General features: G+C 41.8%; 1 pseudogene; it reads left to right on the top strand.

Annotated features, from left to right (window-relative positions):
- Positions 1-12,626: 12,626 nt before the first annotated feature.
- LOC112834910 (ubiquitin-conjugating enzyme E2 C pseudogene) lies at positions 12,627-13,122 on the top strand (annotated as a pseudogene).
- The last annotated feature ends 2,524 nt before the right edge of the window (positions 13,123-15,646 follow it).

Here is a 15,646-nt window from a genome sequence, read left to right as displayed (position 1 = left end):
CTTCTGGCAGGAGCTCTTGGCAGGGGCCTCAGCTGCTGATTTTTATTCTTACAGCTACTTCTCCTATTTCACCTGGTCACATGCATTGTCTCGATTGTGTCAACATTTACAGTTTTTCACAGAAAGACACCGTCATCCTATAACTGTAGTTTGGAAAGTGGTTATGGACTGTGGTCAGAACTGACCTCATGGAAACAATCATTTCTGACACAAGCAATGCCACAGTACCTCTCCCACAGGCTACTGCACCCACTCCCATGCTGAATCCTAGATCCCAGAATCTCAGCGTGGGCTGCCTGACCCCTGGACCTCTGCTTGCCCAGCTGGGAGAGGCCAACACAGAGGCATAGGCTGGCCGACATTCAAAGACACGACTTGAAAGTTTAGAAGATCATCAGTGTAAGAAGTCTGGTTAAGCCTATATAATAACTTGTGCTAAGAGGTGTATCATGGAATAAAATACTCATTCAAACTCAGGTAGCTACAGTCCTTGTAGACTGACTCCAAAGATGGACATCAACAATTCCTTCCATCCCTGTGTATGTCTGTCACTCCTCCATCAACAAGTGGAGTCTGTTTCCTCCTCCTGAATCTGAGCGGGCTCTGCAATTTGCCTTAACTAAGAGAACATGGCAGAAAGAAGCTAGTGATAGCTCTGGGCCTAATCCAGAAGCTGTCTGGTAGCTTCCACTTTCACTCTTTTGCAACATGGAGCCTCCACATAAAGAGGCCCGGCTACTCTGGGGGAGAGACCACATGGAGGGAGAGACCAAGAGAGATGGGAAGGGGGTGGGGGTGGGTCAGTCCCCAGCCATTCCAGCCATCCCAGCTAAGGCAAGTAAACCTGCCTTTGTTTCCTAGGGCTGCTGTAACTGGGTGGCTTAAAAAAATAGCAAATTTATTCACTCACACTTTTGGAGGCTACAAGTCCAAAATCAAGGTGTGTCAGCCGGGCTGTTTCCTTCAGGAGGTTCTGAGGGAGAAATGTGTGCTTTGCTTCTTCCAGCTTCTGATGGTGGCCAACAATCCTCAGGGTTCCTTGGCTTACAGTGACATCACTCTAATTTAATCTGTCTCTTGTTACGTGGCATTCTTCCTCTTCTCTTCTTAGAAGGACAATGGTCATATTGAATTAGGGCACATTCTACTCCGGCATGGTCTCATCTTATCTAATTACATCTGCAAAGACCCTTTTCCAAATAACATCACATTCTGAGGTTCTGGGTAAACATGAAATTTTGGGAGATACTTTTCAACTTAGTACAAAAACCATCTTGAACACCCCTGCCCCATTCAAGCCTCCAGGCCACCACAGCTGCCTGAGAGACTCTGAGAGAGGTGACTAGAACCACCACCCCAATGACTTCTTTTGCCTGCCCAAATTGCAAAATCATAAGCAAATAAACGACTGTTGTTTGTAATGTAAATTTGGGGATGGTTTGTAATGGAGATAACCAAACTGGTCCTTTTGGAACACTAGAGAGGTGATTTGACCAATCATTGACACGATTACTAATAAAATGCTGCTAACATCTGAATAGAACTACTAGTAAAAGGATGAGAACACTGGGGTTTTTGCAAAAAGCTATGGTAACTTTCATGAGATGTCTTAAGTAGGATTTCATGCCATGGTTTTTCTTCACCCAGGGGTTTCTCAGAGGTGATTTCCTGTTTAAAATGAGAAGGGAAAAAAATGGGGTGAGGGTGTTCTATGCCTCAAAGTGACTGTAAAATGCTGAGTAACATGGAAGGAATGTGACACTCTCTGAACCAGAGAAGAGAGTTTTGTTTCTTGTGAAGGACAGTGGATTTTACTCGATTTGGCAGCCCCCAGAAAGTAAAAGGAAGGGAATCAATTGTGTTATAGCCGATGTCCTAGTCAGTAAAGATCAGAAGGTGAACAGATGTAAGGTGTGAAAAAAAAATGAAATCTAACTCTGACCAGGTGTTAAGTAATTCATCCCTCATCCCACTCTCACAGATGAGCAGTTCAAGTCTCCAATCTTCTGAAAGCCTGGGATCAAACCGGAGGAAGGAAGTGATATGCTATCAGTTTTCCATAACATCCTCCCAAAACTATGCAGGATGAAAAACAGCAAATGTTAGTCTCTTGTGACCCTAGAAGCAGCAAGGCCTGAAATAAAACTGTTGAATAAGAAAATATAATTAATATCAGAGGAAAAATTCTCCAAAAAGGGGATGGATCATGACTATTACTACCTACTGAGAAAAATAGTTAGAAATCTTCATATAAAGACAAGGACATAGTAGACTCAAATTTCAGTCAAAAGGTAAGGGTCTTTTCTACTTACTGACCATGACCATTAATTAGGTAGGTTCCCTGTACTACGTGCCATTTTAGATTCCTCATATGGAAAAGGGGGATAATAATACCCCACTTTCCTCAAAAGGTCATATGGAAAACATGAAATTGTAAAGGTGAAAGCACTTTAAACACTCCAAAAATACACAACAAAGATAAGGCTTAACTATTACTTTCCAGCATATATTTAAGCACATTCATGGAAAAAATTTTCTGCAGTACCCATTTCAGATATGGCTGTTTAAAAGGAATTGCTAAAGAAACTTGTGGAATTGGGGGGGGTGATGGCAGCCATGGTCTCATCAACAGGATATACTATCAACATTATTTCCCACTTTTTATTTTCAGCCCTGTTCAGGAGTTCCAGGACTTTCTTCTGCAAGACCCTCTACCCCTACTCTCATGTATTTACAACAACGACAATTTATTTGCAATAGATGAGCTTCCAGTTAAAGTCCTCCAGGAAAACCACCCTCCTGGAATCTCCACACCAGATTCAGCTGTCACCTCCTATTTACCGTCAAGCTAAACGCAGATCATTGCCAAGACAAAGCTGGTGTCTGGAGCATATGTTTTCTCCTTAGGGTTTTGATTACCAGCCAGTTTGGCATCTTAGAACATGATGAGAAGAGAGAAGACTGAATTTATTGTTCTACACCACCATGCAGTCTTTTTGATGTAGGAAAGATGTTGTGGTTCAGAGCCAACGGCCAAACAATTCTTGAGATGTCTCTGGTGCAAAAAGGTGGTTTTACTGAAGCACAGGAACGGGACCCTTGGGCATAAAGAGCCTCACTGGGGTCATGAGGAGTGGCCCATTATATACTTGCAAGTTGGGAGGGAGTTAGGGATAGCGGAAGTCTCTAAGGAATTTTGGAAACAAGATTTCCACAACCTTGAGAGGCTAGCTATTGTTAGAAAAAAGTCATTTATTACTGTCTAACAAAAACTTAGTTATGAGACCCTTCAGATGCATATTGGGGGTCATATGCTTGGGGGATAATTGCCAACATATATCTTGGGGAGTAGAGATAAAAGAGGTTTCCAAAGGAATTTTTATGTTGAAGTAGATTTACAGGATCCTTGGGGGTCAGGTTAAGATTGCCTTTTGCCCTTAGCAAAATAATAACATTGAGGCAGCGGAGTTCCGAGAGCACTGTCACTCTGCCTGTTTCAAGGCCTCGTCAGTGGGCTGTGGGAGGTAAAGAAATTTAATTTTTTTCTTGCCTTTGCTTCCACATCATTTTGGATTTCTAAGCAAGATCTAAAAGAAACTAAGTGTTAAGTCTTGCTAACTGTGCACCAGACAACTTACAAAAATTATGTCATTCTTTTTTATTTATTTATTTATTTATTTTTTATTTATTTGACAGAGAGAGACACAGCAAAAGAGGGAACACAAGCAGGGGGAGTGGGAGAGGGAGAAGCAGGCTTCCCGCGGAGCAGGGAGCCCAATGCAGGGCTCGATCCCAGGACTCTGGAATCATGACCTGAGCCGAAGGCAGATGCTTAACGACTGAGCCATGCAGGCGCCCCAAATTATGTCATTTCTACAAATATCTGCTAATATTGATAATACCATTTTCTCCATTTATAAAAAAGAAAATTGAAGGTCAAAGACCTTCAATAACTTACCTAAAGCCACAGAACTAGAATGCAGTAGAGTCAGAACATGCACCTAGGTGGTCTAACTCCAGAATTTAAGCTCTTACTATTACACAATACTTTGCTTAGAATCCTCACAACAGAAATACAGAATTGATGGTGCAGCTTATGCATTCCTCCTCCACCTGTCTTACTGGCAGCTACTGCACTATAGGTGAGCAAACAAGCTCTGGCATGTCTATGTTCTTTTGGTGGGAATTTAGTCATCTAGGTTTTACTTCTTGTGGTTATCATATATAAGTTTTTTTTCTTCTTTTTCTTCTTCTTCTTTCTTTTCTTTTTTGTAACCAAATTCATTCTATTTGTTCTTTTATACTCAAGCTAATGATTTTTTCCGTGATAGTTACAATAAAAGTCTAAGTCCTAAGTATGACATTCAAGACTCTCCATGAGCTGGTCCTCTCATAATTCCTGTTTCATCTTCTCTAATCTTTCCTCTTTTACTCAAAGCACCAGGCAAACCATATTAAGGATCACAGTGTGTGGGTGCCCTGTCTACGTATATTCTTATGATGCATTTTTCATGTAGAGTGGTGTTCCCATCTGGGATGAATTCTTGTCAATATTTCAAAAATCCTAGTACAGATGAACATTACCTGGAATAATAACTTCGGAGACTAAAATATTAAATTTCTTGGCTTCTGGCCAAAAATGCTTAGTATGAGAGTACTGATTTTCTCATCTGATTAGAAATTCTGATTAACAGGGTCCTGGGTGGCTCAGTCAGTTAAGCATCTGACTCTTGATTTCAACTCAGGTCATGATCTCAGGGTCCTGACATCGAGCTCCGCATTGGGCTCTGTGCACAGTGGGGAGTCTGCTCCATATTCTCTCTTTCCCTCTGCCCCTCCCCCCTGCATTCTTTTTCTCTCTCTTCTGTCTCTCTCTCTAAAAATAAATAAGTAAATCTTTAAAAAAAAGAGAGATTCTGATTACCAGTAATGTATGGCTTTTGCTAACAAATTGAGAAGTAAAGTATCTCTTGGTAAATGCACATTTATTTACTATGACAAAATCATTTTGAAAACAAAACTGGACAGGGGGAGAGATAGGCAATAAAAGTACGCGTTGGTGATAGAAAGTTTAGGAACCAATTGACCTATGGTGGTCTTTATTCTAGCACTTTTTCTTATTGAAATCCATCTCATATGCTTCTTCCTCCATGAAGTCTCCCTCTATGTTATCTAGGAGAAGTAACTCCTCCTTGCTTTTTGATCCTATGACACAGAGTATATGCTGTTCTCATAGAAACTTATTTCCATATTTTCTTGGCTGTAAGAGGATATCAAGTATAATCTGCATCGTTATCCTACATACCACAAAGAATGAAAAAAACACTATTAACTAAACTATGACACACCATCTCGATTTCAACAAGTGAAAAAGTACCCCCAAAAAAGTGTGTTACAGAATTAATTAGATACGGTATCATGAGTAATTTGCATTTCATTTCCTTTACTAGATCATTAAGAGGGAGCTGCTATGTCTTGTTTGTTTCTATTTGTCCAGGACCCTACACTTGCCTTACATGAGGTATATATTCAATGTGTGTAATATTGAATTGTTAGCTTAGAATTATCCTAAAGGACTCTGAAAGCTGGGTGACACACTAAGGCCCTTCATGAAATTTCATGCCCTGTTCCTGCCTTTTGCATATGCTTGTAGATCAGTCTATTTATAAATTAGACAATAAACAAGAAAGCATGTGATCCTAACAGAATTCCTCATCTACATATCAGTGAGAAGTAAACATTTTCACTAAAACATTATTTGTTAGATTTCTATTGAACCTTTTATTCAGATAAAACCTGGGGTGCTATATAGAGAATTTCATATTTGCAACTCGTGAACAATTTACTTTTGAAAATTGGGCCAAGAAAGGAAAAACATAGAGAAGCACAGGGAAAGAAGGAAAAATCCATTCAAAACTGAAATCTCTGTATTTTCCCCTAGAAGATACCATAGTCTTAGTGAACCAATGGATGTTTAATTAGCTGGATAGGTGGAAGGCTGATGGATAATATGTCAATCAATTATTACTACAATAATCCTACATTAGAAACTACATCAAAACCTCAGTGCTACATAATAATACAAAGTTATTTCATTCACATGGCTTGGTTGGGTCTTCTGCTGCCCTGGGATGGACTTACCCACATATCTGCAGGTCAACTGGGAGCCAGCGGGTCTAGGCTTGGCATAGCTGGGACAGCTAGACTGGAGTGGCTCTGCTCCACGTGCCCCTCATCTTCTTCGTGGGCCCAGGCACATGTTCTTCTCATGGCAATTGGCAGAGCACACAAACACAGGCAGAAACATATTAGGCTTCTTTAGACCTAGGCTCAGAACTGCACACTGTCACTTTGACCATACTCTATGGGCCAAAGCAAGTAACATATCCAAACTCAAGTCAAGAGGCAGGGAAATATACCCCCCCTCTTTAGAAAGGGGCTTGCAAAATCACATGTCCAAGGGCTTAGTTACAGGAAGTGGTGAAGAATTGGGGTCAATGATGCAAATAATGGCATCCTACAAATAAATACTGAGTTTACAAAGAATAATCACAAATATTTTCACATTTAATTTTACAACTAGACCAAAAGGGCAAAGCAGATATGATTATTCCTACTTTACTAAAGAAAAAATGGAAACTTGGAGAATTTAAGTAACTTATCTATGATATATACTATTAAATGATATGGAATTAAATCAGAATTATCAAGTATATTAAATAGATATATACTTTCAAGTGGTTCAGATAGAATTTAAACCATGCTACAATGGTTCTTTGTGGATTAGCACACACAGTTCCACTGTAGGCACAGGGTTGGCATGTTTCATTCAGTAAAGGGCTAGTTCAGTTTAGAAGAATAACAATACTGGGCTTCATCTTCAGGAATAATCAACCACACCCAAAGTTTCTAGTAAGTATGCTCTGGCTGGTTTCCACATTACATTTATAAACAAGAATTGGGGCTTGTTTTCACATAAATACATTAATTTGTGCAGAGATTGGGCTAAGAGTACAAAGAATGATGAAAATCCAAATTGGGAGAAGCACTGAAATGCAAACAGCATCACACACTGATAAACTGCTTATGGATTTTCTGTCTTCAACTGATTGGAAAAAAAAAACAAACTAGTTTGAGGTGACGAACTGTAACATGTTGGAAGTAATTGGTTTAGTAAGGAAAAGGGTGTTAATTTAGAAATATCAATATCACTACCCTCCTGGTGGATTATATATAGACAGAACAAAATCAGAGCTGCCTAATGATCTGATAGTTTATTGTTTCATTTGCCACCATGTATGTCCCAGACTTGGCACTCAGAATAAATGGGCTTTTGCATTTCTTCCAGAAACACAGGTGCCTTGCCATCTACTCACTGCCATTTATATACAGAGAGAGAAAGCATGAGAGTCAAGGTCACCTCATGAAATAGGGATCGGGAGTAGAAAATAAAAGGCAAATTGAAGTTTTCAGTAACTTTCCAAATAATCCTACCAATAATACTTAGTCAACCTAACCTTCAGAAGAAAGCTTCCCTGAGTTCCCTACTTATTCCCCCCAGGCTAGGACCCCTGTCATTTGAGCTCAGAGCATCCTACATTGTTCTTTTGTTGCATTATGTAAATTGCAATGATTTATTCATGGGACTCTCTTTATCATGCATGTTGCATCCTAGACCGTAAGCCTTATGAGGGGTGATCAGTAAGTTTCTGGTTCATCTTTTTTACCCTAGGACCCAAAAAAGTATGTGCCACGGAGTAATCACTCATAATATTTGTTAAATGAAAGGCTGATTCAACATCACCAGTTTTTACCACTTCTACCTTCCTACAGCATGTTCTCTGTGACCCAAAATGGAGGGGTATAAGAGGGAGCTTGGGGGGATATGATCTTGATTAGCTGCCCCATCCCCCTTTCCAATGCCTTCTCCCTGAGAGATCAAAATCCTTAACATAGCCCACAAGGCACTGGGTAGTCATGCCCCTCCCTTTTCTGTTTTTTGACTTCTCACTGTTAAGCTCCAGATGCATTTCCCTTCATTGTACTTCTTTCAGCTCCTTTAATACATTGCAACCCCACCTGCCCCAGGACAATTGCACATACCACCTTTTCTGCCCTGAATTCTGTGCACACCCTTGTCCCCTCGTAAATAACCTCTCAGCCACGAGTCCATAATCACCACTGGTAAGCCTTTCCTGACTCCCCAGACCAGCTCAGGCTTCCCATCAGAGTCTCATAGGATCCATACTGTCGCCCTCCTTGATAGCACAAACCACGCCAACCACAGTTGTTATTTTTCATTTGTTTCTGTGACCATTTGATTACTGGCTATGTTCCCCCTGGACTGTAAGCTTCATGAAGGCAGGGACTGTGATTATTTTTGCTTACCATGTAATACCCAGGATTTTTGCTCCACATCGAATGTCCAGGGCTTAGCCCTGTACCTGGCTTTTGGTCAGAACCCAGTTATTTGCTGACTGAGACAATCAATAAAAGAAACACACACACACATACACACACACACACATACACACACACACCTTTTACATGTCTTTTCTCTCTTCCTTAGGGATGAGCACCTATAGGCAATAGATGTGGTTCTAAAAATAACTTCTGTTGGTATACCAATAAATCTGAATTCAAGTGACCTTGGTTTTAGCCAAGGATCAAGTCCTCACCAGTTAACCATAGCCTCTCTGCTAATACAGGGCAAGAATTTTAACTCACTATAGGCCACCTATTTGCAATCTTTCGATTTATAAAAAGGCACAGAAATATATATCTCCTTAGAGAGAGACTTCTTTCAAGGTATCACTTCTTACTATCAAACCAATCATTAATGGGCTTTCTCTTTAGAATTCACTTACCAGGGTTTATCACTTGTCTTTTACAACTCCTTCTACGCCCACCCTGCCACATATGGTCACAGCTTGTTTGCAAAGACTGCTGATCATGCTTTCAAACAAAACTGTTCCCATATGCTGTGATTCATCCCCCCTTCCTGCCTTTGCTTCATTTGTTTTAGAATTGGAGTTTAATTTTGAAAGGGTTGCTGTGACAGGAAATGACTGGGGGAGGAAGAATTAGAAGAGGCGGATGGACGAGAGGAATGGTGCTTATTAAGCCCACAGCCAGGATCAAAGACTATTGGATTGGGAAGACCCCTTAAAGGAATACCAAATTCCCACTCGAGTCCTTCCTTCCAGTTTAAAGTAGGGGAGTGGGGGAAACACAGAAATGGAGAGGAGGCCTTGATTTCCGGGACACACAACAGTCCCATTATTTACATTACAACTGAATCCAACATATGATTCAGTCCCTGACCAGAGTGACATTTGGGAAGGTGGAAGCATTACTATCTCCAGAGAATATGAATAAAACCAAGGAATGTGTTGGGTGATTGCTGATTATAACTCAGTGCAAGACCTTTTAATGGAGTAAAATGTTTGTAATATAAAACTAACTTAGCGGGGTGCCTGGGTGGCTTAGTCAGTTAAGCGTCTGCCTTCAGCTCCAGTCATGATCCCAGGGTCCTGGGATTGAGCCCGGGGTTGGGCTCCCTGCTCAGCAGGGAATCTGCCTCTCCCTCTCCCCTCCTCCTCATGCTCTCTCTCTCTCTCTCAAATAATAAAAATTTAAAAAAACTAAGCATTCTTGGATAATTTATTCCTTCAACAAATACTATTCAGCATCCATTTTGTGCCATAGACCTTTGTAGGTATTGGGGATACAACCATGGGAAAAAAAACCCTGGTAGATACCCCTACCCTCACAGAGCTTACATTCTAATGGGTCAGGGTGGAGAATTAAACAACTCAGCAAGAAGACATATGTCAGAATTTAATATGGCTGTGGAGGAAGTAAGAAGGGAAGAGCATTAGGACGTGTGAGTGAGTGAGGTTGGATGCCTGGTGTTTTTAAAAGAGTAGTCAGAGAAGGACTATCATCTATCAAGAGAAGAAGTAAGCCCATGGGAGGTGGGAGATGCAATGCAGGCAGATGGAAGAGCAAGTGCAAAAGTCCTGAGGCAGTGACACACCTGGTATGCTCAAGGAACATCAAGGAAGCTAATATTACTATGGTGGAATGTAGGAGATAAAGTCAGACAGGTAAAAAGGGGCCAAGTTAGAGCTCTGTAAGCTAATTATGAGAACTGCATATTGTACTCTGTATGAGAAGGAAACAACTGAAGGGTTTTGAAAAATGAGTGACCTGATCTGAATTACATTTTTAACATCTTTTTTTTAAGATTTTATTTTATTTATTTTAGAGAGAGTGAGCAGGGGAAGGGCAGAGAGAGAAGGAAAGAAAGAATCTCAAGCAGATTCTGCTGAGCACAGAGCCCTTCACGGGGCTCGATCCTACAACCCTGAGATCATGACCTGAGCTGAAACCAAGAGTCGGATGCTCAACCAACTGAGCCACCCAGGCACCTCCTGAATTATATTTTTAAAGGTATACTCTAGCTGCTGTGCTGAGACCAGACCATAGGGAGGGGGACCATGACAGAAGCAAAGAGGTCAGTTAGACAGGAGGCTGCTGGAATAATCCAGCAAGAGATGGTGGCGCTCTGCAACACGGTTGCCAGAGTGGAAATGGTAAAAAAATTGTATTGGTTTTGGTGGCTGCTATAACAAATGATCACAGACTTGGTGCTTAAGCCAACAGAAATTTATTCTCTCTCGGTTCTGGAGTCCAGAAGTCCAAAAGCAGTATCACTGGACCCAAATCTATGTGTTAGTAAGGCTGTGCATTCTCTAGACCCCACTTCTTGCCTCTGGGAGCTTCTAGCATTCCTTGACTTGCGGCCACATAATTCCAATCTTCAAGGCTGGCATCTTCCAATCTCTCTTTGACCTATCTTCACATCCCCTTCTCCCCGGGGGGGGGGACCCCAAATTTCCCTCTGCCTCCTCCTTAAGGATACATGTGATTATATTTAGGTCTCACCTGGATAATCCAGATAATCTCCCTATCTCAAGATCCTTAACCAATACCCACCCCACCCCACACCTGCCTCTTTTAAAGCCGTTTCAGGTAATATTCACAGGTTCTAGGGATTACGGAATGAATCTCTTGGGGAGCGGGGGCAATTTTCCAGCCCACAATAGAAGGAGTAGGTCATGGATATTTCTTGAAGGAACAGCCAACAGGATTTTCTGATCAATTACTTGTTGGGTGTGAGAGAGGAGTAAAGGCAATCCCGAGATTTTTAGCCAGAACACCTGGACCTCAGAGGAAGCGTATGGAAAGAAAAGGTTCAAGGAAGAAGATTAGGAGCTCATTTTTTTTTTTTATATGTTGTTTGAAAAGTCTACTAAATATCCAAGTGGTGATTTAAGGAGGGAATTTGACATAAATCAGTATTCCAGAGGAGACCAGACAGGGATTATAAATTTGTGAATCCTCAGAATATGGGTAGAATTAAAGCCATAAGACAAAGTGAGATTATGTAGCACGTGCTTCTGAACTGTGTTCACTTGGCTAAACTGAAATATATCCCAAAATCTTTTTCCTTGTATGGTTTCAGATTAGTACTGACCAAAAAAGGTATGTGCATGAAATTGCAAGGCAGAAGTGAAGCCGCCATCACTACTCTCTGAAGGGTGTGTGCTTAGATGCTGACAGAGGTACTGCTGAGCTCCAGCTCGTGCCCTTCTCTCCCACTCTGCATCCAACTCCTCTTCCCAACTGTTGGCCCTCTTGGCCAATAGTGGCCCCAAGCCCACCACCAGACTCAGCGGCAATGGCCTTCCATATGGACTTCTCCATCTTACCACAGTCCCATAGTAGCAGGTGGATATGCCTCTGGAAGCCCCAACTCTGTCCCCCACCCCAGTGCTTCCTAGTTAGGGACTCTGCCCCCATCTCTTCCTGCCCCCTTCCAGGCCTTCCTTCCCAATTGTATAAGGTCTTATTCCAACAATAAATCCCAATCCCACTGTGGTTGTGCCTCTCTGGTTAAACCTTGACTACCTCTATACTCAGGGAGTGAATCCGGACAGGGAAGAGTTTAAGAACTGAGCCCTGGGGCTTTCCAATGTTTGGAAATCAGAGAGAAAAGGAGGAATCAGTGAAGAAAACTAAGCAGCAGTGGACATTGTAGCACCTGGAGTTTATCCATTTGGGGAGGGGGTGTCTTAAAGAAAAAGAATATTATAAATAAAAATTAAAATTAAATATAAAAATATACCTTTTAATATATAAATATACATTCTAAATATACACTTAGAAAAGAGATCACATCAAAGTACATTTTTAAAAAGCTGGCAAATACAATAAATCATAGTTTATCTCACTCTTGATATACCCCTATAATGCTTTTATCCCTACATTTTTTGGCAGCATACTTTTTGATCACCTCTTCTTATTACAATTATTTTCTACAGTAATTTCCAAAGAGAAAATAGAAAAGCAGTCATTCTTCCTTCTAGCATGACTGATCTCCGTTTTCAAATTATTTCTAGTTTCTATGCATAAAATGCATAAAATCGGTGTCTTCACAAACAGGCTTCCTTGCTGTTTGTAACCCACTTAGCAGTCTGAGCTCCACCAACACGAGAATCTTCTAAGTTTGGGTTGCAGCCATGCTCTCTGAGTTGCTGTCTCCTGCCGACGCCGCCCGGATGGTCTCCCAGATCCATGACCTGGCTGCTGCCAGTGTGGCCACCGCCCTCAGAGAAGTCAAGCTCAGTGGTGTCGCTGCCGGCGGCCCCGTGGGCAAGAGGCTAGGGCAGGAGCTGATGACCCTCATGATGGAATTTCTGCCTTCCCTGAATCAGACAACCTTTTCAAATAGGTGGGGATGATCCATGGAGCAGCTGGAGTAGTGCATGAGACCTGAGCTATCATGGGCTCTCCCTGGAGCTCCCCAGTGGCTACCCTTACAACACGCCCATAGGGAAGTTCCTCATGCCCCGCTACCACCCCAGTGTGGACATCCAGGGGGACATCTGCCTGGACATCCTGAAGGACCATCCTGCCGTCCATCCAGAGCCTGCTAGGAGAACCCAACATGGACAGCCCTTCGCACACACATGCTGCCGAGCTCTGGAAAAACCCCACAGCCTTTAAGAAGTGCAAGAAACCTGCTCAAAACAGGTCTCTAGCCAAGAACCCTGACTGTCCAGCCTCTCTGCTTGTGTTGTCTTTTTATTTTCTCCTTAGATGGTCTGTCCTCTCCGTCATTTCTGTCTAGGACTCTGTGTCTTAAGCTGTGGTGTCATTTTTGCTTTGTTTCTGTTTTTTAAATTAAGTCTCTGGTTTGAGCCCTTGTGATGAATGTATTAAATAAATACATTGGGGCTGTTTTTACCAAAAAAATCTTCTAACTTTGATTTTGGACAATCCTTATTTTTAAAAGGATTTAAAATAAGAAGTACATGTATACTTGCATATTCTCTTGTATTCCTGATTAGGAGAAAACTTCCAATTTTGAAAAGGCATCAAAGAATTGAATTTTATAGGAAGAACGTATTATTTTACACATCTGGTGATAAGAAGGATTTTCCAGACTGCACTGCTTTTCCAACCGTGTGCCATGAGACAGATACCTTAATATCATGATTTGATTTCTGAGCAACACTTTTGTGTCTTGATGCCAGTTAAGTCAGGACACTAGGCAGTAGGAGTATTTTTCAAAGCCACTCCTGCTCCAGAAGGATAGAGATAACGCCACTATACACAAAAGAAACTACAAAAGAACACAAATATATCCCACTAAACCCAAACTAAAGGTATCTCCGACTCAACTTCCTCTAAGCCCCATCTCCAAAGGGCTTGTAGCCTTCCAACATTCCAATACCACCAGACACAAAGGGAAAATTTGACCTTTCTAACCTGGAAACTTTCAAACATATACACAAATAGACAGTATAGTGTGGTAAATTCCCTGTAGTCTCAGTAGTTGGGGCAAAGCAGAGCTTCAAGCGTGCCCTGTGAACAAGTTTGCTCGATCAGTTTAAATAGCACACCGTGGCAGGACGCCAAGGCCTAGCACCTGTCAAACTTTGTTTGGTGTATCACCCATTTTAGAAATGAAAGGACTGATTCTGAAAGGCCTGATTCCAAGTGAAGCCATATAAAAAGCTTAGTTTTGTCATTTATTTCCTGAAACACTGCCACCTGTAATACTGAGAGATTTCATTGGTGTGTATGTGTGTAAGGAATTCATCCATCTGTATGAAAATTTCTGTAGAGAACTTCTCTCTACTAAAGGCCAAAACCCTTGTCAACCACCAGCATTTGTGCCCAGAGACCAGCCTCTGAGACTACGGATGAACCCTATATGGGTTCCTAACTAAGGTGAGAACAGAAAGAGGCAAAGCCACTGATGATCATATGGAGCTACCTAAGGCCCCGGCTACTCATCTGACAGAACAGCCTCCAGGTCCTTTTAACTCACATGTCTTGCCGAGTCCTGGCTTTGGCCAAATTAAGGCAGTTTTTCCTTCATGTTTCTCAATCTGCCCTACACTTCTCCTGGTCCTTTTTTCCAAGTAAGCTTTGTTCCAAGAAAATACATAATATGGTTAAAACAAATAATCAGACAGACTCTGAAAAGACTAAGCAAAGCCTCAGAACCATCAGAACCTAGAGAAGGAGGAGGGAGGAAGAAGAGGAAGACAGTGTGAATCTTGCCTTGCACTGTGGTAGCAGCAGGTGCTAAGGATGGGGAGAACCGAGCTGGTGAATGGATGGATTGACCTCAGTTTGTTTGCTTGCACCAGTGTCATCTGCTGCCAGCATCACAGTGGCAAGGAAAGGGAACATCTCAGGGATTCAGGATTCCCTGCTCTGTCATACGCACAGTTCATATCACAACCCTATTGCAACTGTCTTCATTCTAGTATGGTCCATTCCATACTAGTTGCAGCTCAATTTGTTTGAAATGCCGCAGCCAAAACAGCGTCTTCACCTCTTCCCTGCCAGACTCTGCCTTAGGCTGGGCTTCCTAAAGGTAGGACCAGGAGCCTACCAAATACTTCCAGGTCCTTCCAGGGAACACCGTGGATAACCCTGCTATTCTGGTGTCTACCCAGCCCCCTCCCCTTCCCTCAGAAAACCAGCTCTCCCCCATCACTCTCCCATCTCAGGACATTTCTCCAAAGCTTACCCTCTTGACTAGAACTGACTGCCCACCCGAACTCCCCATCTGTCTCCTGCCATCAGTCATCAACCTCAAATTCATGCAGGAAGTCTTTTGCCCACAGATTGAACAATGACATTGATTTTCAAGTGCCTGTCTCTCTGACATTCTCACTTGCTGTCCAAAGAAAGTGCCTTCCCCTAGCCTCCTATGACCCTTCCCACATTGGCCTTTTTCATTCTCAAAGGGCAACAAAAAGAAGTGGCTTTGCTATTTCACATCCCAGAAGATGGATGATCAGATCTATGAAGTCTGTCCCAATATGAGGTTAAATGTGGAAATAACCTTGACATCTGGAAACAGAATTTTCGCCCCAAAATTTGGCTTTGAAAGACAGCTGAGCTACTGAGTGTGTCACAAAGACTCAGGAGGACTGAAGACAGCCTGCAGTTTTTTGTTTTCAATCAGCATTTGGAAATTGTGACAATACACAATTTTCTCTAAAATTTTTTCTTATAAGAGTAACAAGGCAGTAAAATTATTGTAGGAAAATTGAAA

The sequence above is a fragment of the Callorhinus ursinus genome, unplaced genomic scaffold, assembly GCF_003265705.2.
Source record: "Callorhinus ursinus isolate GAN/ISIS: 27379988/994484 unplaced genomic scaffold, GSC_fseal_2.0 scaffold11, whole genome shotgun sequence".
Lineage (NCBI taxonomy): Eukaryota > Metazoa > Chordata > Mammalia > Carnivora > Otariidae > Callorhinus > Callorhinus ursinus.
This window is presented reverse-complemented; position numbering and strand designations above follow the sequence as displayed.